General features: G+C 40.9%; 1 protein-coding gene across 3 annotated transcripts in view; it reads left to right on the top strand.

The window, feature by feature from the left end:
* Window positions 1-265: 265 nt before the first annotated feature.
* The window catches only part of ZBTB25 (zinc finger and BTB domain containing 25), a 497618-nt gene continuing 470240 nt past the window's right edge, over window positions 266-27643 (top strand). Inside the window, exon 1 of one of the 3 annotated variants that reach the window (XM_044074385.1) lies at window positions 266-588. The gene's annotated coding sequence lies outside the window, so the exon portion shown is untranslated. Of the gene's footprint in view, window positions 589-976; window positions 1094-27643 lie in introns of those variants that run through there. The other 2 variants (XM_044074382.1, XM_044074383.1) reach the window with 2 other exon arrangements.

The following is a 27643-nucleotide window of genomic DNA, read 5'->3' on the forward strand; positions in this document are numbered from 1 at the left end:
GAAAACAGGAATGACATTCCAACTCTGCAGGAAAGGCAACCCTACTGAGAACTGAACTGATAGACTATTGTGTCCTCTGTACATCACACATTGTAGTTGTAACATGTTCTGTAATATAAATAAGCAGAAAGGCAATTTTGTCAGTAGACAAATAGCATTTTATCATTATTGTTAGTGACAGGCTTGTAAGACACAGTGTAAACATGATTCGGTGGATTTTCAGACTTCACCTGTCACTTGACGAAGTACAACACAAGTGAACCTAAGCTCGCTGCGTTTTAAAATATCAACAAGGCCCGTTTGCGTCTTTAACCAACGGTAGTACCGAAACCACTATGACCTGATTTGACCGCTTGTTATTATGTAAAAGCAGCCATACGTATAGCTGACTGTAAGAGAAGTAAAACCGTAATACGTGAGCAGGGCTGGATCAGTACAGGCAAGACTAGACGCTGCAGTGCGGAAGTTCTTTGTTCCAAGCAGCAGTCCGCCACTACAACGCTTAACTTCCGAGACAAATTAAATAAATGTTTGGGGTGACACGAGTAACAAATTAATATCCCTTCCGGCTTCTGTCGACACTAACAGGTAAGCTACATTTTACACAGCTATGTACGCTAATTGTGCACAAAAATAAAAACAAACAAAAATGTTTATGCTCTATTCCGCTCATTTGCAGCGCAGGGCGTAGTTTATTAAAGACGTGGGCAGCAAATGAACATTGACTCATACATTCAGAATCTGGCATGAAACAGTGCAAATCTCACTGCTGCATATATACAACATACAATGAACTGCATGACATACTTCCAGGAAAAATAAAAACAAAAGTGGCAAGCTATTCCTTTCCATCAGCCACATTACCTGTTGCGATCAGTATATACACATTTTCGTTTGATTGGCATTTGGCAGCATGTCGCCTAATCTGGTAGTCATGTAGATGCCTACACCAATGAGAGCAGAGGGGTAGGGCGTTTGGCAGGTTGGATGTGCAGGCGGGAGGTGCTGGGTCGTTCTGTTATTGGTGGATGCTGCGTGAAATTTTGACAGAATAATAGTAACTGTGGTAGCCATTGAAATAGTAAATAGACGGGTGAGCATATTATTGACATTGTGTCGCTTGTAGTTGCTGTTTTTGCAGTTATGATTGTTGACGACGTCTTATAGTGTTATTTTTGTAAATTGTGAGATGAGTTGTAGTGTGCGGTCAGTATGGCGTTGCTTTAACACCTTAGCAACGGTTGTTAACATATATTCATTTTTATATCATTATTAACAGGTATCAGAAGACCAAATTTGTTTTGAACGATAAAAATAAGGAACACTAAAACGTTATGTAGTTTACTGTCTTGATCGCGAGATGACCATAGTGGCAGTTAAACATAAAAGCGTGGAACTATAGAAGATGGCATATAGGTATAACAAGGCATTAATTAGGTCACTTAAGCCGTAGAACAGATTAATTTTTAATGGGGATAAGCATTTTGCCCAGCACAAGAGCATTAACTACCCCGGCGTGAAAATATACAAAAATTAAAGACATGCGACCGAATAAAGAGCATTAGCGCTCTAAAAACAATGATGCTTCTTGTGTATTAAAAAAAAAACTATGCTCTAAAGACATTTCATTTTCCCCACAGTGCATACCTCTCCCTTTAGTGACTCATAAAAAAAAAAGAAAAAAAGCAATGTAATTGTTTCCTTTATGTGGCATCTTTAGGCTATTCATTTTCCTCAGTGCATAACACGATGGATTGGAATGTTTTCTCAAAATACTTTCCTAAAGAATTTGTCTTCTTGACTCTTTGGTCTTTTTACCCATCACATTTTAATGTTTTGGTCTGGGGAAACCCCGCAAAACGATGATGAAATGAATGTTTTAATTCATGGCAAATAACTCAAACCAGGTCTTGTTAGTGGAAGAAAATTGCAACACACTTTGCACAGAGATTCAGAATATGAGCATTAATTCTGAGTCCTGCCATTCTAACTAAATGGATAGAGGATTGCTCGACAGTGTAGTGCATGATAATCTCTATACATAGTGGGAATGAGTTCTTTGAAAGAGACAACATTCAGGAAACCAAAATCACTTCACTATGTCCATCTGGTAAAAAGCTTATAAAGGAAACAGAATAACTTCATTATGTCCACCCACGTTTAGCTATTGTGGGTTGGAACAGAATGCAAAATAGGAATAAATGCTTAAAGTTCTACAAAGACATTAAGAAAGCACAGAGCATCAAGATAAAGTTTTTAAAGAAAGTGAAAGTTAGTGTACAGTTTATTTACTGCAATTCTGGATGTGTGCAAGGCAATTTGAATTCCATCTGGCTGTTTACCTCATCTGCCCCAGCATTTGTCTTGATATATTTTGCTCATGTGACAGCATGAGAATTAACAGCAAATATTTGTTGATGTTTAAGTTGCATATTTGTTAAAAACAGTATTACTATCAAATTTCTTCAAACTTTAGCTTGTGTTATGTGCTTTCTATGTATCTGTCTATTTATCTACCTTTTAGGTTCATAGGTAGGTACTAGGCTATCTGCCCAAAGGTATTTATAAGCCTAGCCAAAATGTGTTGGCTTTCTCCGCCCCCTTAGATTAGTTCCCTGTGCCTCTGTCCAGCAGAGCCACTGAAGTGATCCCCGGAGTAAACTTTGTTTCCCATCCACTAGTCAAGGTTTCTCTTGAAGAGTGTTAGTGAGGAGCTCTGCCTAATACAGATTGGAATCTTGTTCCAAAGCATGGGAAGTCTCTGGGACAGGAATCTATGCTTCCAGCACGTCCTATTTATTGTTGTGGTAAGGTTTAGATCCCTAGAGCGTGTGGCTTGAAGGGATAAGGTTTTCTTTAGGTGGAGCATGTCCATCTATTCTGGGTTGGACATGGCCTTGTATGTCAGGCAGACAGGGTTGCCAGACGTCCCTATTTGGGCGGGACTGTCTCGAGATCAGCAGCCTGATCCCATACTGCCGGTTTAAATCCCGGCCAGCCTCCGCTTTGTTTTTTTTTTTTTTGATTGGCCTGTATACCTGGCATACAGGCCAATCAAAAATCGCTAAACACGGAGCTTCTTCTGTTCCGCATTAAACAGAAGTAGCTCCGTGTTCAGCGATTTTTGATTGGCCCGTATGCCGGTATACGGGCTAATCAAAAATCGCTAAACACGGAGCTACTTCTGTTGAATGCGGAAGCTCCGTGTTTAGTGTAGATCTACTGTTCTTTAATCTGGAAATCTGTTCCGCATTAAAGAGCTTTTTTTTTTTTTGTTGCTCTTCACTTTTTTTTTGTCGTCCCTATCTGGCCGATATGAAATCTGGCAACCTTGCAGGCAGAGATCACCTCTGAGTAGGCGGTATGCAACCGAGTACAGCTGGAGTTTCTTCATTCGAGCTGCATAGGGCATCTGTTTGAGGCCAGTGATCCTCTTGGTGAGGTACTTCTGTGGTCTTTCCAGCTGTTGCAGGTGTCTTGTAAGGTACATCCCAAATGGGGCATTGTACTCTATGATGGGTCTGATGAGTAGAGGGGCACAATGACCTCTTTTGATCTGGATGCAGACCCTTTTGTGATTCGGTGGGTCACATAGAAGGGTTTTCTAACCGCTTTGGCAATGTGATTATCAAAGGAGAGATTACTATCTACTTGGGCCCCAGATCCCTTATTACGTTTTCTGTATTTAGGGGGCTACCATCTATGTGGTAGTTTGTGTGTACTTTGTTTTTTCCAAAGGGAATGACTATGCACTTTTTGGCATTTAGCTTGAGGCCATGATTTTGACACCAGGAATCCGTCTCAGTGAGACCCTTTTGGAGGATGCCTGTGTCAGCCGGAGAGTCAATTATAGCCCCTAGTTTGCCTCTGAATTTTCTTAATTTAAATTTGGGTACATAGTTTTTATAATTAGTTAGTAAGTTTTAGCTTATGTGATTTATTTATTTGACGGGAAAGAAGGCGGTGGACCTTTAAGTATAAAGTAATGCCTTACTGTTTTGCTTTTTTCCATAGCAGTAACTGTATTCATAATTTCTGCTTGCACCTGCCAGTGGGAACCCTGCTGACAGGATGATGGAATTGTAAGACCATTATGTGGTGTGTAGGTAGGATTAGTGTTAGAAAATTACTCGGGAGCAGTCTCCTAGAGTAGAGGCTCTTATTTGATTCAGTTTTGATGCTGGAGAAATTCAATATGTAAAATAAACAATAGTCCATCTGCTTCATAAGACTATACCTTTGTCCATCAGGCAAAGTTCCTGTAATACAGAAAGATGGCTTGACCCCATCTCATTGATAAACTTTTTTAATACTATTTTCTCTCATCCAATTAACCTCTGGGATTATGTTTTGGCTTAGTCTCTATTTTACGTATTATCTCTTATTATGGCTTCTTTTTTAATGCATCTCCTTTGCTTTTAAATTGGGCATTGGCAGTTAAAAACTTAGTTGCATAATTCTCAGTTATGAATTTTCAGCATATTGCTAAAATTTAATATAATGGTTTTCTTGCCTGAATTAAATTAATTTGTACAGCATGCAGAAGACATTTTGCTAAGTTTGTTCTTTAAAAAGTTTGACATTGAGGGTAAAAACTGACAGTTTTTATTGCGTGTGCTGAATAATCATGAAATCCTGTTATTAGTGGGGCAGATTCCAAAAGATAAGCTTTCAGTGTAAGTGACTTACTCTAGTGTAAGTCTGCTTTATATAAACCTTACACTACAGTAAGTCACTCATGCCGAGAGTAAGTCTTTTGTAATTTGGTCAATTATTTATTTATAATTTATTCATTGGGACAATAGACTGATACAGCTGGACTGTTTTTAGACTTAGCCTGGGGTGTGCTACAGTTTGAGACTATGTATGAGGAATATACAGGACCACATTGTCTAAAAGACATAGTTTGTCAAAAATGAAAATATTAAATATCAAAGTAATTTAAATTTTAATATTTTGAGAAAACAATTTTGTTTGGTGTTATGATATAACAGATAGCATATGCACTGCATTGGTTTCTATTTTCCAGGATTTAATTGATAAAATGTTTGCCACTTGCTAAAAATTCGTCATTGTGCTCTAATAGCCAACAAAAGGAAGTTTATTTGTTGATGTGCTCTGAAGATGGTCTTCCTTGACCTGCAAAGTCTGTTGAAATATTAGAGAAGAGAGCTGTCGCTGAAAATTTGTGCAAAAATAGTTCTTCCAAATATTAAGTTGTCTTCTTTATTCAATCAAACACAGGCTGAAGAAAAATCCACCTGGAAGATGACACTTCAGTATTAGTGCTCGGTACATATTAGATTTTCCTAAATGTATCAAAAGTGGTGGTGTCTTTCGGCTTATCCCTTATAGGGGTCGCCACAGCGGAACTCCGGTCCGCTAATGTTTGGTAGTGGATTTTTACGTGCCGAGTTACCAGCCCTGACGCACAACCTTCAACGAAGGCACGCCCATTCACACATGCCTCCACACAGAAGACGCTCTAGCTGAGAATCGAACGCAACAACGTCTTGCTGTGAGGCGACAACGCTACCGCAGCACTACTACCGCGGGTCCTAAATGTATCAAAAGTAATTTTTTAAAATCTTACTTTCCAAAAATAACAACAATCTTACCCTTTAAAAACAACTTAGAAACCATGCTAAGAAAAACATCAAGGATAAAAGAACCTATTTCCTCACCTGCCAACAAAAATACCAGAGCAATCCACAAAAATTCTGGCAAAATATCAACCATCTCCTTAACCTCGATAAACCCCCTACCCCCCTTACTACTAACTCCTCTGTGCCCTTAGCCTCTCAATTCAATTCCCACTTCATCAACGCTATCACTTCTCTCCTAGACAGCAAAACAATCCCACCACTCACTGTCTCCTCCACTACCTCTAATGACACAAGCTCCTTCTCCTTTATTCCCATTCCAACTTCCTTACATAAAAAAACTCCTATGTAAATTAAAACCCTGCTGCTTAGCTGCCGACCATCTTCCAAACGAATACCTAAAACTAGCTGCCCCATCCATCGCTTACCCCATATTATTATTAATAAACCGCTTTATCTCCAAACTATATGTTCCCAAATTATGGAAATCTCTCATATCATACCACTTCATAAGGGCAGCACATCTAGAGATATAACTAACTACCATCCCATTGCCATTCTATCCCCCCTTGCCAACATTCTAGAGAAATGTATCCACCAGCAACTCATGAATCACCTCACTACCAACAACCAACTCTCCAGCTCCCAGCATGGCTGCAGGCCTAAACACAGTACTAACTCACCCCTCATAACCTTTACAGAGACCATTCACCACCTCAGAAATGAAGGACAACTAGTCTCAGCCATTTTTTTTTTAGATATGTCAAAAGCTTTTGACACAGTGTCCCATCAGCTGCTCCTCAACAAACTTGCCACTTACAATCTCAGTACCACACCCCTAACATGATTTCACAGTTATCTATCTGACTTTCAAAAGGCCACTAAATGGGCAAACAGTCTGTCTCCACTATTACCAGTCACCACGGGGGTTTCACAAGGCTCCATACTTGGACCTTCCTCTTCATAATTTTTACTAACAACCTATATACCGCCACCCAACATGCCACTGTCATCCAATATGCAGATGACTCCTCCCTTATCTACTCAGCCCACTCGCCACAAGAACTCCAACACAAAATGCAATCATCATTCCAAGACATTGAAAAGTACTTCACCAGCCACCAATTCATCCTAAATCCAAATAAGACCAAGCTCATAATTTTCTCTAATAAATCTTCCAAACCTAGTACCAATCCCTCTCCATAGTATCTAACAACTGTACAAAAATCGAACCCACCAGTCAGACCAAGCTGCTAGGGGTAACCATAGATGACTCACTAAAATTTGATAAACACATCTATCTGATCATCAAAAAAATCTGCTCTAAACTAGGTGCTGTATACAGGGTTAAATCTTACCTTACACAACAAGCTAGACTGGCCACTGCAAGATCTCACTTGCTATCCACTCTCCTATACTGCTCTGAGGTCTTTGCTAACCTATCAAAAACTGACCTAAGTAAACTAGACTCCTGCTATAACAGAATAACTAAGTTTGTCACCAACCAGCCCCACAGAACACACCACTGCACTCTCTCCAACAGCTCAACTGGCTCAGACTTCCCAACCTGTTATTACTTAAACAACTTTCACTCGCCCATAAAGTCATATTCAGCCCTACAGACTGCCTAGCTCTGTCAAACCTAGTCCAGCCAAACACAAACTGTACACTCCTCAGTTCATCCAACAAACTAATGCTAAAAGTAACGCAGTGTCACAACTATCATGGAGTCTCCCTCTGCTCCCATAAAATAGCAAAAGATTGGAACACCCTTCCTCAACAGATAACTAAAAACCCCAACCTGTCCACATTTAAAACTACCCTGAAAGACTAAATAATTGGCTATGCCCCTGTATTGCTCCCAACTAATATTCTTATTATTTTTTCCCACTCATCTCGTACGTTAGCCAAACAGTGCTCATCCCACATAGGTCTGTCCCACTATCTGTCTTATCTTTATTAATCTTTGTTCCTTCAGATGGCCTAACTTGTAAAACTACATGACCAATTTTGTTTTTTCAGAAGTGACTCACCTTGTAAAGCTACATGACTTATGTACTTCATATATATTGTAAAAAAAAAATAGTATTCCCGTATGCCTGGAACATGCATGTTTATATTATATTTTGTTATTATATTTTGCTATAATGTTTTTGTTAAACTCATTTACATATTGTTAGCAATGTACTACTTTAAGTTTACTGCTTGTACCTTAGTAAACCAAGCAAAGACTCTGTTAACACTGCTGCAGGTGCCGATGGGAAAAATGAAAACTGCAAGTAAGTCCTTTGGTAAACCACCACGGCTCAATTATTAAAAGCAAAAACTTTAATCAATATATAAAACACCTTATACAATTAATGGTAGGGTTACAATTTCCAACAGGAAATATATTTTTAATGTGTTTGCCAACTGCCACAGCAAACATCTGGTCCATTTAGTGTCCTGCTGCCTATGCAAAGCTTTTTACATAGGTAAAACCGATCAACAGTTTAAAGATCGGATTTGCGCCATTTAAGATTTTATTTATTTATTTACATTTGTTTACCGGGAAATTCCGACTGGATGCAGGTCCATTTTCAGCGGATGTCCGGGGAGAAAAGCTCCACATCATGTACCTGATAAATAGAGCTACAAAGTTGCAGCAGTAGTAAACAACATTACAGGTTGTTGGCTTTAATACAATAACAAAATACTGATTATCAACAGTATATACAGTAAATGTTGCAAGTTAAGATAGTTTCTTGTTGTTTATAATATTAGTAACGAAGTTGTCAGACAAGATTTTAAAGTATGTAAAGACAACTAGCTAATTCTGACTGTGGTTAGTAGTGGCGGCATTATAGTTGAGTTAAGTGTCTAGGTGGGGGGGATAAGGGTGGGGGTGTTAGTCTGGATTAGAACAAGGACAAAACCAGAGCAAATTTAAGTGGAATTTGAGCGCAGTCTTGAAAAGGCTGCTGGAAGGTAGAGTAGTTATAGATGGTGGAAGATTGTTCCAAAATTTAGATATGGTACATGAAAATATGGCTTCTCCTGCTGAGTTTTTGGGTTTAATAACAGTGAGTTGATTTTTTATTGTTTGATCTTGGGGGCCTAGTGGAGTGATAAGATTGGAGAAGGGTTTGAAGGGAAGGGATATTAAGGGGGTGGTTAATAATTTTATAAGCGAGGGTGAGTTGATTAACGTGAAGGAGTTGTGGGAGTTCTAGCCAGTTTAGTTCTTTAAGGAAGATACAATGATGGCTGCAGTAGGAGGTTCCATTGGCAAATTTGGCAATTTTGTTGTAACAAGCATCCAGCTTGTGTAGGTCTGTCTGTCTAAGGTTGGCAAGTATGGGGGATGCATAGAGTAGGGTGGAGATTAGCTGGGAATTGGCTATGGAGATTCTAGCCGCCTTGGTTAGGAATTGGCAGCTTCAATATAATGCACCAAGTTTCTTGTGAACTTTTTTATTGTGAGAGATATGTGGGTGTCAAATCTAAGTTTGTTGTCTATTTCTACACCGAGTAATTTTGTGTGTTCTGATGGAGAGATGATGGTATTGTCTTTGGCGAGAATGTTGAAGTGGGGGGTGTTTTGGGTGGCTTTGGAAGGTTGGAACAGGAGAAGTTTTGTCTTACTTGGGTTGAGTAGGAACTGAGCATTGGATAGCCAGCTTTCTACAGAAGGGAATGATTCCTGTGTGATTTGGTGTAGTTCTGGTAGAGTGGGGGCAGAGCAGATGAGAGTAGAGTCATCTGCGTACTGTATAAGAGATGCTTGTGTGGTGGCAGTATCTGTAGGTTGTTAGTGAAAAGTGAGAATAGTAGAGGGCCAAGGATAGACCCTTGGGGAACTCCGAGAGTAACTGGGAGGTGAGGTGATAGGTTATCGTCCCAGATTACTGATCGCTGGCGTCCGTGTAGATAGCTGTGGAACCAGTTGCAGGCTGATTGTGAGAAGGAGAGGTTGTGGAGAGTAGAGAGTAGTAGCTCATGAGATACCACGTCAAAGGCCTTTGAGAGATCTAGAAATACGGCAGTAGAGAAGAGGCCATTGTTTTTGTGATAAAGTATAGTGTTGGTGAAGGAGAGCAGAGTGGAGATAGTGCTGTGATATGGCCTGAAACCATGTTGGGTTTTGGAGAGGAGATTATTAGCTAAGAGGTAGTTGGAGACATGGGTGTTGATACATTTTTCAAGTATCTTGGAGAGAGGGGAGACGATAGCAATGGGGCGGTAATTGGAGAGGTTGGTGGAGGGGGGGGGACCTTTGTGGAGGGGAATGATGTGGGATATTTTCCATATCAAGGGAACATAGACTTCTGTTATGGAATGGTTGATTAGAATTGAAATTGGGTAGGCTAGTGTATCAGCTGCAGTTTTCAAGTATTCACAGGGGAGGTTGCGAGTTTAGTGGGCTTAAGTGTTGACAGTAGTCTTTTTATGTTGGCGGTAGGTACTGAGGTGAAGAAGAAAAGAGGAGTGGGGGTTTAGGGTTAGGAGTTGGGGGGCCTGTTGTACACATGGCACCTCTCACCTTTCAAAGAATACCTAACCATCTTTGGAAAGGAAATAATCCCTTATTATAGCCGAGTGGGATTATATTGTGTATAGGTTTAGCTGAGCACGTAGTACATTTAACTAAAATGTACTAGACCTCATCAGAGGTAACATTAATTCTAAATTAATGTCAGTTTGCTGATGCTAGAGGAATTACTTCAATGGTTTATGGCAGGAAACAAAAAGCTACTTCCTAATCAAGCTGAAATACAACACTTTGCAGTTTGTGCACTATAGTTAAAAAAAACAGGATTTGAGACATTCTTTGAGGCTAAAAATGGTGCAATAAATTAATTCATCCCATTGCTGTCATTATGACCAAAGTCAAAGAGTTACTGAAAGCTAAGGAACAGCAAGTGGTCCAGAACCCCAAGGTTCTGAATAAGCAGATGATTATGTCACCCTATCCAGTGTGTTGCATCATCCAGAATTTGGTAATTCTCTTAAAGGAAAACTCCTGGCTATAACACAATTTAACTCAACCCGAGTTGTTTTCTTTCCCTGTAAACTCATCCCAGCCATCGGCAGTTACCAGAAAACACAAAGAAGTTTTCACGTCTACATTTCTGCCTTTTCCATAGCGTAGGGCAGGAAAGCTCATTCCCCCATTCTTTGGTATCACATGCTTTCAGGTGGAGTTGGTCTCCACCTTCCTGACGCAATCATCTGCAAACTTCATTAGCCAAAGACCTTCTCTGTTAGCCTGTACTTCTGAGAAGTAGATCCCAAACAGGAGAGGACCCAGGACTGAATCTTGTGGTACTCCACTTGTCACTAGTCTGAAGTCGTATTTGGCGTCCACTACTTTCACAGTGTGGGTTCTGTCAATGAGCCAGTTGGCAACCCATCTTGTGACATAAGGATTTATACCTAGTTTAGTGAGTTTATCTATAATTCTAGAGTGGGGGATGGTGTCAAAAGCCTTGGCGAGATCTAGATAGGCTGTGTGAAACACCTTACCCTCATCTACGGCTTTGGTGACCGCTTCAAAGAAGTCTTTCAGTTTAGGAAACATGATCTGCCTTTTACAAACCCAAACTGGGGGAGGTCCAGAGTTTGGAGATTACCAATGTCATTGTTTATAAGTTCCATGATGATACGTTCCATAGCCTTGCAGACCAGGCTCGTCAGGCTAATGGGGCTTTAGTTCCCAGGGTCCGTGGTGGCTCCCCCTTTGTGGAATGGGATAACTGTTGCTGTATGCCATTCAGTGGGCACAAAGCCTGAGGTGAGGCTATGATCGAACATGATACTTAGGTGGGGTGCCCAGTTTGTTCTGTAGTTCATGTAGAACGCAGCTGGGGAGGTTGACAGGTCCCATGGATGCTGTGTTCTTGGCTTTGGAGAGTGCGATTTTTACCGGTGCAGCCGTGATTACAGGAGCTTTGCATTCTTCCGGTATAGAGATGGGCCCTTTAGGGTGTGAGATTGAGGTAAAGTTAGCACTGAACCTATCTGCCAGGATGTTGGCAATATCAGTTGGTTCTGTATATTTAGTGCCATTGTGTTGCAACTCAGAGCAGACCTGAGTGTTGCCATTGAGATTCTTGACATAGCTATAGAATGCTTTGTGGTTGTCTTCGGAATCAGTGGCAACTTTGTTTTCGTAACTAGCTTTGGAAGATATCATGAGGGATCTCGGTTGTTTACTGAGGCTGACCAGGGAGTTCCTCCAATCATGGGATTTTACCCTTTTTTGCAACAGTTTCTTTCTTCTGTTGTAGAGTTTGTTTTTGTCAGGGGACCACCAGATTGGCTTCCTTTTTTTGGAGGATAGCATCTTGGTTCTTTTGCAGGATTGTACAATCCATGCACTCATGTAAGTGCTTATAAAGTGCATTTGTGTAGGATTCAGCAGTCGTACCGCTATTATCCATTTGCATGGGTGTCATGAAGTTTGCCACTTCTGTCTTAAGAAGCGTGAAGTTTGCTTTGGAGAAATTTTTTACGGTGGTTTCCCTAAAGGGGGGTGGGGGCGGGATGTAGATGTCTAGGGTGATTAGCTTGTGGTCGGATGTGACCAACGAGGAACTGACCTCTGGTGTGGAACACCGGTTGTAAATGTTGGTAATGAGCAGGTCTAGGATATTGCTGCCCCTGGTGGGGGTGTGGACAAGTCGATCCAAGGCGTTTGAATTTATGAATTCCAGAAAACGTTGAGCAAAAGAGTTAGTACATGAGTAGTTTTCCCAGTTAATATTGGAGTAGTTGAAATCGCCTATTATTAGGGTGTTATATTGTACCCTAATATTTTCCATTGTATCAAGAAATGAGGAGTGGGAATCCTGGGGCATGGTGGGGGATCTGTAGCAAGCTACAATTTGGATTATGGTCTTGCCCAGAGTTAGTTGCACTATGAGCCTATTTTGAACTTGTAAGTGGCCTTGTAGTAATTAACCCCCTTAGTTTCCTGTTTATTTTAATTATAGAGCTTCTATCATTGTGGCAGTTGTTATTCCAGATTTTAGCCACAATATATTTAATTTTGCTATACATCCTATTAAGGTTAGGATTCCACCAGTGTGGTTTATCTTTATAGTTTCCTTTGGAGGTCAAGTAGTCACAATAACCTCCATACAGCCATTCACAATGGATGTACAAGGTCCCTGAGAATCAATTTTGCATAGGTTTCTGTGAACTTGGGGTTGGGAGGGGCATTGAATTTTGGCAGAGTATCACTTAATGGCAGGTAGTTTGCTTTGCAACAGTTTATAACAGCTACAGGGTTTGCAGGGGTTACAGAGCTGAACTGTGTTTTGAAGAGACAGATTTGAGGTCTGATGTCATTAGTCATGACATGACACTGAGTGGGTGAACCCTTTCCCATATGAGTTCCAGGTCCAGTGTGTTTAACCCTCTGGTGGGTGTGCAGTTTATCAGGACAAGAGTATTTGTGTTAATAAACTCCTCGAATCATTGTGCCTACAAGTATGAGGCCGTGTATGTTGCCCATTCTATAGAGGGGTAGTTAAAGTCTCCCATGAATAGGGTATTTGGTTTAATGGTGAATGTCGCAAGTAGGTCTAGACATGAGCTATGGGACATATAGGGTCACCTAGAGCTTGCTGATGTCTCTTATGGGACTTTAATAAGGTTCACAGGGTCATAGGTTGGTACTAGGCTATCGGTCCTGGGGCCTATACAAGCCTAGCCATAACAATTCCCTGGATATTTCTTCCCACAATATTTACTTCCCTAGACCCCTGTCTAGCAGCGCGACTGACGTGATCCCCGGGGTGAATTTCCTATCTCCCATCCAATCGTCAAGGTCCTTTTGAAGAGGGCCAAGGAGGCACTCTGCTTGACATGTATGGGCAGTCTATTTCAGAGTATGGGGAGTCTCTGGGTCAGGAAATTATCCCTATAGCATGTTTTGTTCATTGTGATGACAAGGTTTAGATCCCTGGCACGTGTGGTTCTGAGGGATTGGGATTGCTTTAAGTGGAGCATGTCCAACAGCTCAGGGTTTGACATGGCCTTGTATGTTAAGCAGAGATTTCCTCTGAGTAGACGATATGCCACAGAGTATAGCTGGAGTTTTTTTTAGATGGTCAGCATATGGCATCTGCTTTAGGCCTGTGTTTATTTTAGTGAGGTATTTCTGCAGCCTTTACAGATGTTGCAGATGTCTTGTGAGATACATACTAAACAGGGCCTTTTACTCTATAATGGGTCTAATGAGGGATGAGTACAGTGGGACAATGACCTCCTTTTTTCTGGATGAAAAGCCCTTATTGATGAGGTGTGCCACATAGAAGGATTTCCTGACTGTTGTGGTGATGTGGTTATCGAAGGTGAGACCACTGTCTACCTGTGTCCTTAAGTCTTTCATCACACTTTCGGTGTTTAGTGTACTGCCACCTATGTGGTAATTCATGGGTACATGTTTTTTCCCAAAGGGGATAACTATGTATTTCTTGGCATTAAGCTTGAGCCCATGGCTCTGGCACCAAGCATCTGTTTCTGTAATGCCCTTTTGTAGAATATCTACATAATTTGGGGATTCAATAATGGCTCCCAGTTTGCAGTCATCTGCAAACTTTGTTAGCCAGAGTCCCTTAATGTTGACCTGTACTTCAGAGAAGTAGATGCCAAACAAGAGCGGTCCCAGGATTTAACCCTGTGGTACTCTACTTGTCACTTGTCTGGAGCTGGATTTGGAGTTGGCTACTTTTACAGTCTGGGTTCTGTCAGTAAGCCAGTTGGCAACCCATCGAGTGACATTGAGATTTATGCCCAGCTTAGTAAGTTTATCTATGATTCCAGAGTGGGGGATGGTGTCGAGGGTCTTGGCAAGGTCCAGATAGGCTGTGTGGACTGCCTTACCCTCGTCCACAGCTCTGGAGACTGATTCAAAGAAGTCAGTCAGGCTCAGAAGACAAGATCGGCCTTTCACTAACCCAAACTGGGCAGGGTCCAGTGTTTGAAGGTTGCCAATGTCTTTGTTTATAAGTTCCATGCCCTTGCAGATCAGACTCGTCAGACTGATGGGATGGTAGTTCCTGGGATCCAAAGTGGATCCCCCCCTTGTGGAGTGGGATAACTGTAGCTGTGCGCCACTCAGTGGGCACAAAGCCTGAGATGAGGCTATGATTAAACATGACACTTAGGTGAGGTGCCAGTTAATTTTGTAGTCCATGTAGAACACAGCCTGGGATGTCATCTGGTCCCATGGATGCTGTAGTCTTAGCTTTGGAGAGTGCAGTTTCTACCTGTGTGGCCGTGATTACCGGAATTTGGCAATCTTTTGGTATTGAGATGTGCCCTTTAGGGGGTGAGAGCGGGGTGAAGTTGGCACTAAATCGATCTGCCAGGATATTGGCAATATCCTTGGGATCAGTATATTTAATGCCATTCTGTTGTAGCTCAGAGAAGATCTGAGCATTGCCATTTAGATTATTGACATAACTATAGAATGCCTTGTGGTTGTCTTTTGAACCTTTAGCAATTTTATTTTCGTAACTAGCTGTGGAGGCGTTTATGAGGGATCTCAGTTTCTTACTGAGGCTGGTAAGGGAGTTTTTTGCATCCTGGGATTTTCTTCTTTTCTGCAACAGTTTCTTCCTTCTGTTGTATAGTTTGTTTATGGCAGAGGACCACCAGATTTGCTTCCTTTTTTGGAGGAGTGCATTTTGGTTCTATTTGGGATGGCACGATTCATGCATGAGTGGATGTGCTCATACAGTGCCTTAGTGTAGGATTCAGCAGTCAAACTTTCAGCTCCCGTCTGCATCTGTGCCATGAGGTTTGTCACTTCTGACTTGAGTGGCATGAAGTAGGCTTTGGAGAATTTTTTTACTGAGCTTTCCTTACTGGGGGGGTGGGGATGGGGTGTGGATATCAAGGGTGATTTGCTTATGGTCAGACCTGACCAATGAGGGGCTGACCACAGTTGTGGAGCATCTATTTCCCATGTTGGTAATGACCAGGTGTAGGATATTGGAGCCCCTGGTGGGACAATGGATTTAGTTGTTCCAGGGCATTGGAATTTATGAATTCCAAGAACCGTTGGGAAAAGTTGTTGGTACCCAAGTACATGTGGTATGTGGCGGATCCTGGCACCTGACAGGCAGCTGACTGTAATTTTCTCCTTGTTCAGCCTGGTGAGTAGGACATCAGTGTGCCTGACTATAGAGTCACCTATGACTAAAGTGTTGGGTACGTTGTCTTGCCTTAGGGGCTTTTGTTGGGTGGCACACTGGTGTTGTGAGCTATGTGTCAGTTTGCTTGTGACTGGTGTTTTTATTTTATTTATTTATTTTTTCTTTATTTAACATTTGTTAACTGGGAAAGACCGATTTGGAACGAAGCGATTTTTCAGCAGAGGCTAGGGGAGAAAGGCTCCAGATGCATGTCTTTGTAACATGGGAGGAAACCGGAGCATCCGGAGGAAACCCACATGAACACAGGGAGGACATGCAGACTCCACACAGAAGGCAACCCAGCTGAGAATCGAACCAGAGAACCGCTTGCTGTGAGGTGTCAATGCTACCGCTGCACCATCCTAATGGTCCAAGTGTTTGTTTGCATTTCAGCTTTGTAGGCCCTTGTTGCTTGGGCATGTTAATGTTAGGGGTCTCTGCATATGTGGGTTTAGTGTTGCTATGTTTGGGTGTTGATGGTGTGCGTTTTGAAGGGCTATATGTTGCTTGAGGTGTAGTGCAGGTGTTAACCTTCTCCTCTTGACTGTCTAGCACAATCTTGGCTGGAGAGAGAGCTTTGCTTCCAGTTTGGCTATGTAAGTGCATCTCTCACAGGTTTTTGTGTTGGGTGGTAGGAGGAGAGGGTTGTCTGTGTACATGAGGCAGTTGCCCCAGTATGCCCAGATTCACCGGGTGGACAGGAGAATTCACCGGAAGCTGACCCTTGGACATGCCTGTTTAAGTGCTTTTTTTGTAAAGTACAAGAGCTGTTTTCCCTTACCTTTGCAAGGTACTTTGCAATTATAGGCTGTTTAGTGCCTACGATTAATTTCTCCTTATTAACAAGGAGATTTGAGTGCTTGTATCAGTTTAAGGCTTCCTAGTGCTTTCCAGCAGGTTCTAGAGCAAGTGCTAGTCACAGGGCTTCAGATTTTAGTGCTACTACTGAGAAACCAGCTAGTTCTAAGGGAAAATTCGAACCACAGATTTTCTGGCACCTGGAATAGTTTAACCATAACCCCACAGTGCTGCACGATGCAAAAAATGTGCAAACAGAAGTTTTTTTAAGCCAAAAAGTTGAAAGGGATAGAAAACAGCCCAAAAGGGCTAATAAAATTACAATTTCAGAGCTGGAAACCACTCCTCTAGTGTTAGATGGGCAGTACAATGCTCACCACTCACACAGGTAAGCAGTAGGACTTCCCTCTACCACAGCAAGGTCTGGATAGCGCTGAACACAGAAAATAAAAGTCCTGAAACCAGCAAAGCCTGGGATCTGGACTATACTAGCTAGGAAAGGTGGGAAACGAGCAAACAAGATGGTATTTTTTTTAGTTAAAACAGGAAAAACAATGCAATGCTGCTAGACAGGAGTCCAGGGAAGTAAATAGTATGGGAATTGTTATGGCTAGGCTTGTATAGGCCCTAGGGCCGATAGCCTAGTACCAACCTATGAACCTATAATAATACAGTAAATAAACACAGAAAAGGCTACCTATGAACCTATAATAGTACAGTAAATAAACACAGAAAAGGCTAACACACTTGAGTGTGTAGCCCTAAACAGTAAATGCAATTAAAACTCTACAAAGTTAGCAATTTAACATATCCATGTAATGGGACATGTCAGTTCAGAGGGCAGTCATGTCTCTATTCCGGTATTTTCTGAAACAATACACCTCCAAAAAGCAAACCTCAAATTTCTTCAGAAACATAAGCACCACGAAATTCAAAGGAAGACACAGAAGTAGCTGACATCCATCTTTATTCTTTCCATCCTGGTACCTCGGCTATTCGCCTTCAATGGGACATACTTTAACATTTTCAGAGTTCTTTTATATATGCATTAATTGATTAATTAGGTATAATTAAATCAATTAAACCACATAATGTCAAACATTTAACTCATTCACCACTGAAACCTATTCCAAGGAAAGAAACATTTCCATTATTTAACAATTTAAAATTCATTTTTTTTTTTCTTCACTTACAAAAATTTCTAAATATTAGTTACACAATATATAAATATAAATAAACTAAACACTCCAAATTTAATTAGATAAATTTCCTTAAACAATTAATTCTTAACATTTAAACATTGTGTATGAATGTAACAACCTATTACTTATTTTAACTTATACAAAACTTCATTCTAAACATGTATTACATCACAAATACGTTAAATTTTATTTTAAATTTCCAAATTCATTCCATTAGGGAATAAAGTATGATACTCAATAATCATCCTCTGTTCTAACTTACTTAATGCTGCTTTGTAATTTCCTTTACTAAAATGGGGCCTGGCTAGAACACTAAACCTAAAACTATCATTCTCACCATTATGTGTGCTACAAAAATGTGCAGCTACAGGGCTCTCTAGATTACCCCTCCTTATGTCACCCAGGTGTTCCAAAATACGAATCTTAATTTGTCTAGTAGTTTGCCCAATATACCATTTTGCTGGAACACAATCACAACCTAATATGTATACAACACCTGTTGACCTACAATCAAACCTTTCAAAAGCAGTGTACCTCTTTCCATTTATTTTCACCCCGTGCATATTTTTAGTTTTATTGCAGACAGAACATCTCCCACAGCTATACATCCCTATCTTATCATCTATTTTAACTTCAACTTTCCTATTCAAAATCTCTTTTAAATTAGGATACCTTTTATAGGAAAAGGTGATGTGTTTGGGAAAAAGGTGACCTATTACAGGATCTTCACTCACCACAGGCCACAAATCTCTAATAATTTTTTCCGTAATGTTTGAAAAGTTCGAATACTTAGATACAAAAAAACAACTTGTTTAACTCTGACGCATTTTCAAACTCAGATGCATGCTTATGCCCTCTTCTCTCAAAAAATTTTTTATTTTTACACAATCTGTGTTTTATAGATTGAAGCTTGTCATGCTCGTATCCACGTGAATATAATCTATCCAAAATTTCATCACACACCTCCTCCCATAGATTTTTGTTGGAAGTATTCCTTAAATTCCTTTTAAATTCTCCTTCCGGTATAGCCTTAATCAAATGTAATGGGTGCATGCTGCTGGCATGTAGAAAATTATTTACTGAAGTGGGTTTTCTATATGTTTTATGCTCAACTAAACCATTTACCCCCACATAAAATTCTACATCAAGAAAAGGAATTCGAAATTCAGATACGTGTGCCACAAATTTTAAACCATGGTGGTTATTGTTTAAACTCACCATAAATTCATCAAAGAGACTCATATCTCCTTTGCACACAAAAATCAAATCATCAATATAACGTTTAAAAACAACATTATTAACAAAAAATGTGTTCTGAAACATAAATTCCTTTTAAAACTCTCCCATATAGATCACTGCATAACTGGGAGCAAAAGCAGCACCCATGGCTGTTCCTTTTGTCTGCAAAAAATATTCTTTTTTCCACGTGAAGTAATTATGTGTTAAACTAAACTCAAGCAAACTTAATATAAATCTAGTGTATGGCCCTTCTCCCATCATTTTGTACACTGCTTCCAAGCCCCATCTAGTCTTAATGTTGGTATAAAGTGATACAACATCAACACTGGCCCAATAATAATTCTCTTCCCATTTGAGTCCCTTTAAAGCCAAACAAACATCCTGAGTATTCTTAACATGAGATTGAACCTTAGGCAAAAATTTCTTTAAATGATGGTCCAAGAAAATATTAACCCTCTCAACAAAAGACCCAATCCCTGAAATAATAGGTCTACCTGGAGGATTGGTAACATTCTTATGAATCTTAGGAATTATATACATGTAAGGGTGTCGTGGTTCCCTCATAATCAAACTTTTTACATCTTTCCCAGTGAAAAATCCCAGTCTTTCACCTCGCTCCAGTAACTCACTAAGTGCACTAGAATAAGAATTAAGAGGGTTACTATCTAACTTTTGGTAGGTGTCATCCAATAGTAAATTATTAATTATATTGTCATAATTTTCACTATTCATAATCACCCAATTGCCCCCCTTATCCGCCGGTTTGACAACAACTTTATCCAATTCCATCCTAAATCTTTTAAGGGCCAACCATTCACTTTTGCTTAAATTAAAGATCTTTTTACGCATACAAAAAGCTTTATGTGCCGATTCCAACTTGGCCATAATAACATGTTCAAAGGCATTTATTGCCAAAGATTTCTTAGGAGGCATAAAGTTACTGTCACCTGGGAAATGGGGAACTTCTAAGTGACCATATCCACCTCCAAAAACCCCTTCCATGTTAGATTCCATAGAAAGCTCATGAATATTCTCATTTTCATTCCCATATACATCCAATTCCAAACCTTCATACTCATATGTACTTAAGTTTAAAAGGGTTTCATCCAAAAGACCACCATCTGCCTTATTTATACTTTTATCCTTTTCATAAAATAAACCCTCAGATTTAATTTCTGAATAAAGGCTTTTACATCAAAAGAATGTCTGAAATGGACGGTATTCTAGTAGGTACAAATTTTGTACCTTTAGAAAAAACACTTAGCATTTCTTCAGACAAGGGAAGGTCAGAAAGATTAATCACATTTAAACCATTATTGGCAGTGGTACCAACATTAAGTCCCATTTCATTTTCAACATTACAAATATCAGTAGTACTGATGAGCTCACTGGATATATTAAAATCATCCTGATGTCCATCCTGAGACATAGCTAGTTCACTGTTACCCTTATTGATATCACTCATAACTTTCCCATTCATACTGCTGTCCCCGTAACATTCACAAAGAGGTAGAGACTGGATATGTGTGTTGTTACTATAAACATCTTCAAATTTACCAATAAAATCACATACACTAACATCCATTTGAATTTCGTGGTGCTTATGTTTCTATTCCGGTATTCCATGATAGCGTTATCACACATCCCAGCCTGGAGTAGGGCACACTCATAACAGTGCCTGTTGATGAGACACTTGAGTACGTGTGTGATGTGTCAGATCCTGGCAATGTGCAGACAGCTGACCTTGGTCTTTTTGTTCATCCGGGCGAGTGGAACATCACTGTCTGTACACCTGCACATACCTGTGACTACCACATGTTTGGCTTCACCGGGGGAACATCAATTTTGGACCCAGCATCTGTCCTCATGTTCCCAGGAATGACAAAGTCTGCAGGTTCCTGATGTTCCATCTTGATTTATTTAAACAAAAGAGTTAGAAGGTCACACTGAAAAATCAGAACAAAACTAAATGAAAACTCCAGCCAAGCTAGAACTTCCAATGAGTGACCTCCCAAACCTCCTGTAACAGAGGCACATGGGATATATGTAAATGACCCTTATGAACATCAGGTGTTTCAGCTATATGGCGATTCTGATTGCCCCTGACTTTTACATTTGAAGTCGTTTTAATGGACAATTTCCATTCCATTTAATGGACAATTTCCATTAAAACGACTTCAAATGTAAAAGTCATGGGCAATCAGAATCACCATATAGCTGAAACACCTGATGTTCATAAGGGTAACTTGCATGTATCCCATGTGCCTCTGTTACAGGAGGTTTGGGAGGTCACTCATTGGAAGTTCTAGCAACTGAGTTTTCATTTAGTTTTTTTCTGATTGGTTTTTCAGTGTAACCTTCTAACTCTTTGTTTTAATTTGTTAGTTGGGATATTTTGCAGTCACCCTAATGATAATGGACATCAGCTGGGTATAACAACCCTGTGTTTCTTATGCTTAGTCAAACACTCTGCCTATGCTATGCTGATGAGGTTGTAACAAGACCGAAATATGTATATCTATAGCTAGTGGGGTTTGGCTTTATACTGGTCTGAAATTGTCCATTAAAACGACTTCAAATGTAAAAGTCGTGGGCAATCAGAATCGCCATATAGTTGAAACACCTGATGTTCATAAGGGTCATTTGCATATATCCCATGTGCCTCTGTTACAGGAGGTTTGGGAGGTCAATCATTGGAAGTTCTAGCTTGGCTGGAGTTTTCATTTAGTTTTATCTTGATTTATTTGGAATCCCTCCAGAGACTCAACCACACCGACAATGGAACCACAGATCTCAACACCTCTGAAATTTTTATAGCTGTTACTGGCATTTACCTTTTATCATGCATGTCATTATTTAAAGAATTTCAAATTGCATTTAGTCTAAAGCCTCAGAGATGGACACATGCTAAGCCGCAGTCTGCAGACACAGGCATCTTCTTGAATTACTGTCAGTTTCCTGCTGTGAAATACTATTCAAAAACCATTAATCAGCATAGAAAGCATTTACCACACATTAGCATTGAACCCTAAGCTGCATATGTAAAATTGTCAAGAGGTGTTAGCTCTCCTTCAACCCCTGACTATGCTGAATGGTTTGAAGTGACCAAAAGCAAAATGGTCCTCCTTTCTGTATAGTTATCTGTCTCCAGTTGAGTATTTCCACATGAAAGACCTCTCTCACCCTCCTAACTGGCTTCCTGGTATTCAATCCTTTCTGAGTCACCTTGGCTTGATAGTTGTCTGTCTCTGCTTTAAAAATTCAACATAAATGCAATATCTCGCATATCAAAAGTCTTTCTCAGGAGTCACTCATTTTGTAAGGGACCATAACAACCTGAGTAAAGTTTAACATTTCCAAATTTCAACAAGAACCAATACTAAAAGTTTTCCATTTCAAATGCACTGCTGGTTAGGTGAATGTGTCAAAAAATTTAAGGACAGATTTAAACCTCAATGCATCTAATCTCTTTTTTTTTCTATCAGAGCACCCCCACCCCCACAGAAAGAGGTTGTTTTCAAGATACTCTAAAGCTTGGTGACACACAGACAGAACAGACTGTGTGGTGGGCAGAACCAAGGGAAAAACATTTCTTCAATTCCAATTGGAATTGGATGCTTGGCTAAAGTACACGCTCAGTTCTGCAACCAGCAACTGAAATGTGACTTAATAAACCCCCAAGGACTTAATGTTAAATCCACCTAACCATACAATTATCAAGCAGCATAACTAAAAAGCATTTAGCTGTGTGCATGTATATGATTAAACACATCAGCGCACATATATATATTTATTTAAATAGCAATACTAATATATATGTGTATATATATATATATATATATATATTATATATATATATATATATATTATATATATATATATATGTATATATATATAAAATGTATGTGTGTATGTATGTGTATATATATATATATCTATATCTATATGGGATCTGTACAGATCCCCGAATGCACTTGCCATCGAAGCAGAAATCACTGAGCATACTTAACCGAAAGTGTTGTTCACCGAAGCAGCACTTTTGGATAAGTATGCTCGTTGTGCTGGTCGTACTATGGTACGGATAAGGGAAAATTCCCTTTTCCCCACTGTAGTGCGACCTCAGAGTGAGAATATTGAAGTAGGGGGTGCAGGGGGGCTTGCCCTCCTGCATAGAAGTAGGTTTAATGTTTTTTTTTTTTTAAACATACTTTACCATAAGCGCTTTTTCGGTGAAAGCACTTTCGGTAAAGTATGTTCAGTGATAATGGATTCGGACTTTTGATCTTTTGATCAAAAGTCCTAGATCCATATATATATATATATATATATATATATATATATATATATATATATATATATATATAGGTTCATAGGTAGGTACTAGGCTATCTGCCCGAGGGCATTTATAAGCCTAGCCAGAGTGTGTCGGCTTTCGCCGCCCCATTGATTAATTAACTGATCCTCTGTCAAGCAGAGCCAATGAAGTAATCCCAGGGGTGTATTTTCTGTCACCCATCAACTCGTCAAGGTTTCTCTTGAAGAGTGTTAGTGAGGGGCTCTGCCTGATGTAATTTGAAATTTTGTTCCAAAGCATCGGGAGTCTCTGTGACAGGAATCTATCCATCCAGCATGTTCTATGTATTGTTGTGGTGAGGTTTAGCTCACTAGAGCTTGTGGCTTGCAGTGACTTGGATTTCTTTAGGTGGGGCATGTCCATGAATTCTGAGTTGGACATGGCTTTGTAAGTCAGGCAGAGATCACCTGTGAGTAAGCGATATGCCACTGAGTACAGCCGGAGTTTTTTCAGTCGGGCTGCATAGGACATATGTTTGAGACCAGTAATCCACTTGGTGAGGTACTTTTGTGGTCTTTCCAGCTGTTGGAAGTGTCTTGTGAGGTACATCCCAAATGGGGCATTGTACTCTATGATGGGTCAAATGAGTGACGAGTAGAGGGGCACTGTAACCTCTTTATTTCTAGATGCGAACCCTTTATTAATTGGATGGGCCACATAGAAGGATTTCCTAACTACTTTGGCAATATGATTGAATCTACCTGGGTCCCCAGATCTCTTATTAACTCTTCTTTATTAAGGGGGCTGCCACCTATGTGGTAATTTGCGGGTGTTTTGTTTTCCCAAATGGGATGACTTTGCATTTTTTGGTATTTAGCTTGAGGCATGATTTTGATACCAGGTGTCCGTCACAGTAAGGCCCTTTTGGAGGATGTCTGTGTCAGCCGGGGAGTCAATTATGGCTCCCAGTTTGCAGTCATCAGCGAACTTGGTTAGCCATAGCCCTCCTGTGTTTGCCTGTACTTCTGAGAAGTATATGCCGAACAGTAGGGGTCCCAGGACCGAGCCTTGCGGGACACCACTTGTGACTGGTTTAGAGTCGGACCTGGAGCCAGCTGTTCTTACCGTGTGAGTTCTGTCTGTAAGCCAGTTGGCAATCCATCTCGTGACGTAGGGGTTTATGTTCAGGCTGGTGAGTTTTTCTGTAATACCCGAGTGGGGAATGGTGTCAAAAGCCTTGGCGAGGTCAAGGACGGCTGTGTGAACCACCTTTCCCTCGCCTATGGCCTTGGTGACTGTCTCGAAGAAGTCAGCCAGGTTTAGTAGGCATGATCTGCCCTTAACAAAGCCAAACTGGGTCAGGTCAAGTGTTTGGAGGTTCCCAATGTCTTTGTTAATGAGTTCCATGATGATGAGCTCCATAGCCTTGCAGACCAGGCTAGTCAGGCTTATGGGGCGATAGTTACCAGGGTCAGTTGTGGCCCCTCCTTTGTGGAGAGGAATAACCGTTGCTGTACGCCATTCTATCGGCACGTAGCCCGTGGAGAGGCTGAGGTTGAACAACGTATTTAGGTGAGTGGTTAGTTTGTTCTGTAGTTCGTGCAAGACGCAGCCTGGGACACCATCTGGTCCCATTGACGCTGTGTTTTTGGCTTTTGAAAGGGCTGTTTTCACCTGTGCGTCTGTGATTTTTGGGACACTACACTTTTCCGGTATTGTTGTGGGTCCTTTTGGAGGTGAGAGGGGGATGAAGTTTGCACTTAATCTATCTGCCAGGATGTTGGCAATATCAGTAGGTTCAGTATATTTTGTGCTATTTTGCACTAGTTCAGTGCATATCTGCGAGTTGCCTCTTAGATTCTTAACATAGCTAAAGAAGGCTTTGTGGTTATGTTTTGAATCCTTGGCTATTTTTCTTTCGAAGTTAGCCTTGGATGATTTCATGAGGGACCTCAGTTTCTTACGGATACTGATCAGGGATGTCTTTCCTTCTTGGGATTTGTTTTTTTTCTGAACTAGTTTCCTCCTGCTGTTGTATAGCCTGTTTATTGCAAGGGTCCACCAAACTGGTTTCCTTCTCTTAGAGGATTGAGTCTTGGTTTTGCTAGGGATGGCACGATCCATACATCCTTGTAGGTGCTCATAGAGTGCATTTGTAAAGGTTTCTGCATCTTGGGCAGCATTATCCTTTAGCGTGGGGGCTGTGAAACTTACCACCTCTGTCTTAAGTAAGGTGAAGTTTGCTTTAGAAAAGTTTTTTTACTGTGGTTTCCTTAGTTGGGGGTGGTGGTGGGGTGTGGACATCCAGAGTGATTAGTTTATGGTCTGATCTAACCAGTGACGGGTTGACCTCCGGTGTGGAACACCTGTCGCCCATGTTGGTGATGACCAGGTCCAGTATGTTTTCATCTCTGGTAGGGGATCCAGGGCGTTTGAGTTGATGAATTCCAGGAAGCGCTGGGCCTGGGAATTTGTACTCAAGTAGTTTTCCCAGTGAATGGTAGGGTAATTGAAATCGCCCAATATCAGGGTGTTTGGTAGGACCTTTATGTTTTCCAGTGTTTCCAGAAAGGTGGAGTAGTGGTCCTGGGTCATGGAGGGTGATCTGCAGCAGGCCACAATTTGCATTGAAGATTTGCCCGATGTTAGTTGCACATGGATGATCTCAGAGGTATCGTGCTGCGCCACTAACCTGGACGTGTAGGTATCCTTGATGAATATGGATACACCCCCTCCCTTTGTGTATCGGTCTGTGTTCTGTGGCCGAAATGTGTGGTATGAGTTGTAGCCCAGTAGTGCTGGGGTGCTGTCTGGAGCCTTGAACCAGGTTTCAGTTACTGCACAGATGTTGACGTTCTCCATACTGAGGAGTACTTCTAGTGCATGCATTTTGAGATTTAAACTCCTGGCATTGAGTAGCAAAACCCTCAGTTTTTTGTTAATTGTGCTGTTTACGGAGGTGGGTTTGACTTTTGAGCCTTGCCTAAAAAAGGCACTATGGGGGCAGCAAGAGCCTTGGCCAGTATTCGAAAGCCTAGGGGTGACAGGTGCAAGCCGTCTCTTGCGAATCAATGTGGCTTGTCGGGAATGTCGTCCCAGGCTGACAGACACTGGATCCCCTTTGAATGACACCAGAAGCTTAGCCAATTGTTGAAATTGATCATTTTTTCTTTATACTGAGGTATCATTCTTGGTGAGGGCAGGATGCTACTCAGAGTCAGGGTCATACCAGCCTGGGCTACATGATCAGAGAGCTAGCTCTTCCATGTCTCTTTTCATGTAGTCCAGGGAGGTACATCTCAGGTCATTCACACCAACATGAACAATGACAGAGTCATATTTGTACTTGTTCTGGAGTGACCTGAGTGCTTGTTTTATGTGACTGATTCTGGCTCCCGACAGGCAGCTAAATGTAACCTTCTGCTTGTTCAGCCTAGTGAGTGGGATGTCATTGTGCCTGACTATAGAGTCCCCTATTACTAGTGTGTTAGGTATGTTATTTCGCCTTAAGGGCTGTGATTGTGCGGCACACTGATTTTGTGTTTTATGTGTTGTCTGGTTTGTAACGGGAAGTGCAGGTTGTTTGGGTGGCTGCTTTGGAGGTCTCTGATGATTTTGCAGGATTTTATTTAGAGCCTCCGAGTATGATTTTGTGTATTTATGTGTATTTTTTACCAGTGCTGTTTCAGTAGGTCTTTGTGCGGCTGGAGTTGTGGTGCAAGTGTTAACCTTCTCCTCTTGACTGTCTGTTCCACTCTTGGGTGGAGACAGCTTAGCTTCCAGTTTGGCTGTATAATTGCATCTCTCGTATATGCTAGTGTTCTGTTGTAGGAGGAGAAGGTTGTCTCCGTACATGAGGCAGTTGTAACATTGCCTCAGGATACCCAGATTCACTAGCTGGACTGGAGAGTGCACCTGAAGTTGCCCTTTGGTCATGCCTGATTAGTAGGGTGACCTGCTTAGTCACTTGGTTGGTGAGGGGTGAATAAAGAGCCTTGCCCTGCTGGGCAATCAGTGTCAGGGTATATTAGTGCTTGCTGTTAGGTCTGAGCAAGTGCTGGGCTGTAAGATGCTTTTTGAGTGCTTAGGTTGAGAGTTAGACTAGTTTCAAGGGAAAACTGAAGAGGAGACTTAGTGGAGCCGGGAATAATTTTACCGCAGCTAACCGGCACTGCCCAGTGCACAAAACCCTGCAAACGTGGTTTTTATAGTAGGGAAATGAAAGAGATAGAAATTATCCCAAAATGGCCAATAAGCTACTAACTTCTGGGCTGGAACCACTCCTCCAGAGACAGATCAGTTGCTCAAAGCTCCCCTCTC

This window comes from Protopterus annectens, chromosome 6.part0 (assembly GCF_019279795.1).
Source record: "Protopterus annectens isolate FY-2018-M chromosome 6.part0, PAN1.0, whole genome shotgun sequence".
Lineage (NCBI taxonomy): Eukaryota > Metazoa > Chordata > Ceratodontiformes > Protopteridae > Protopterus > Protopterus annectens.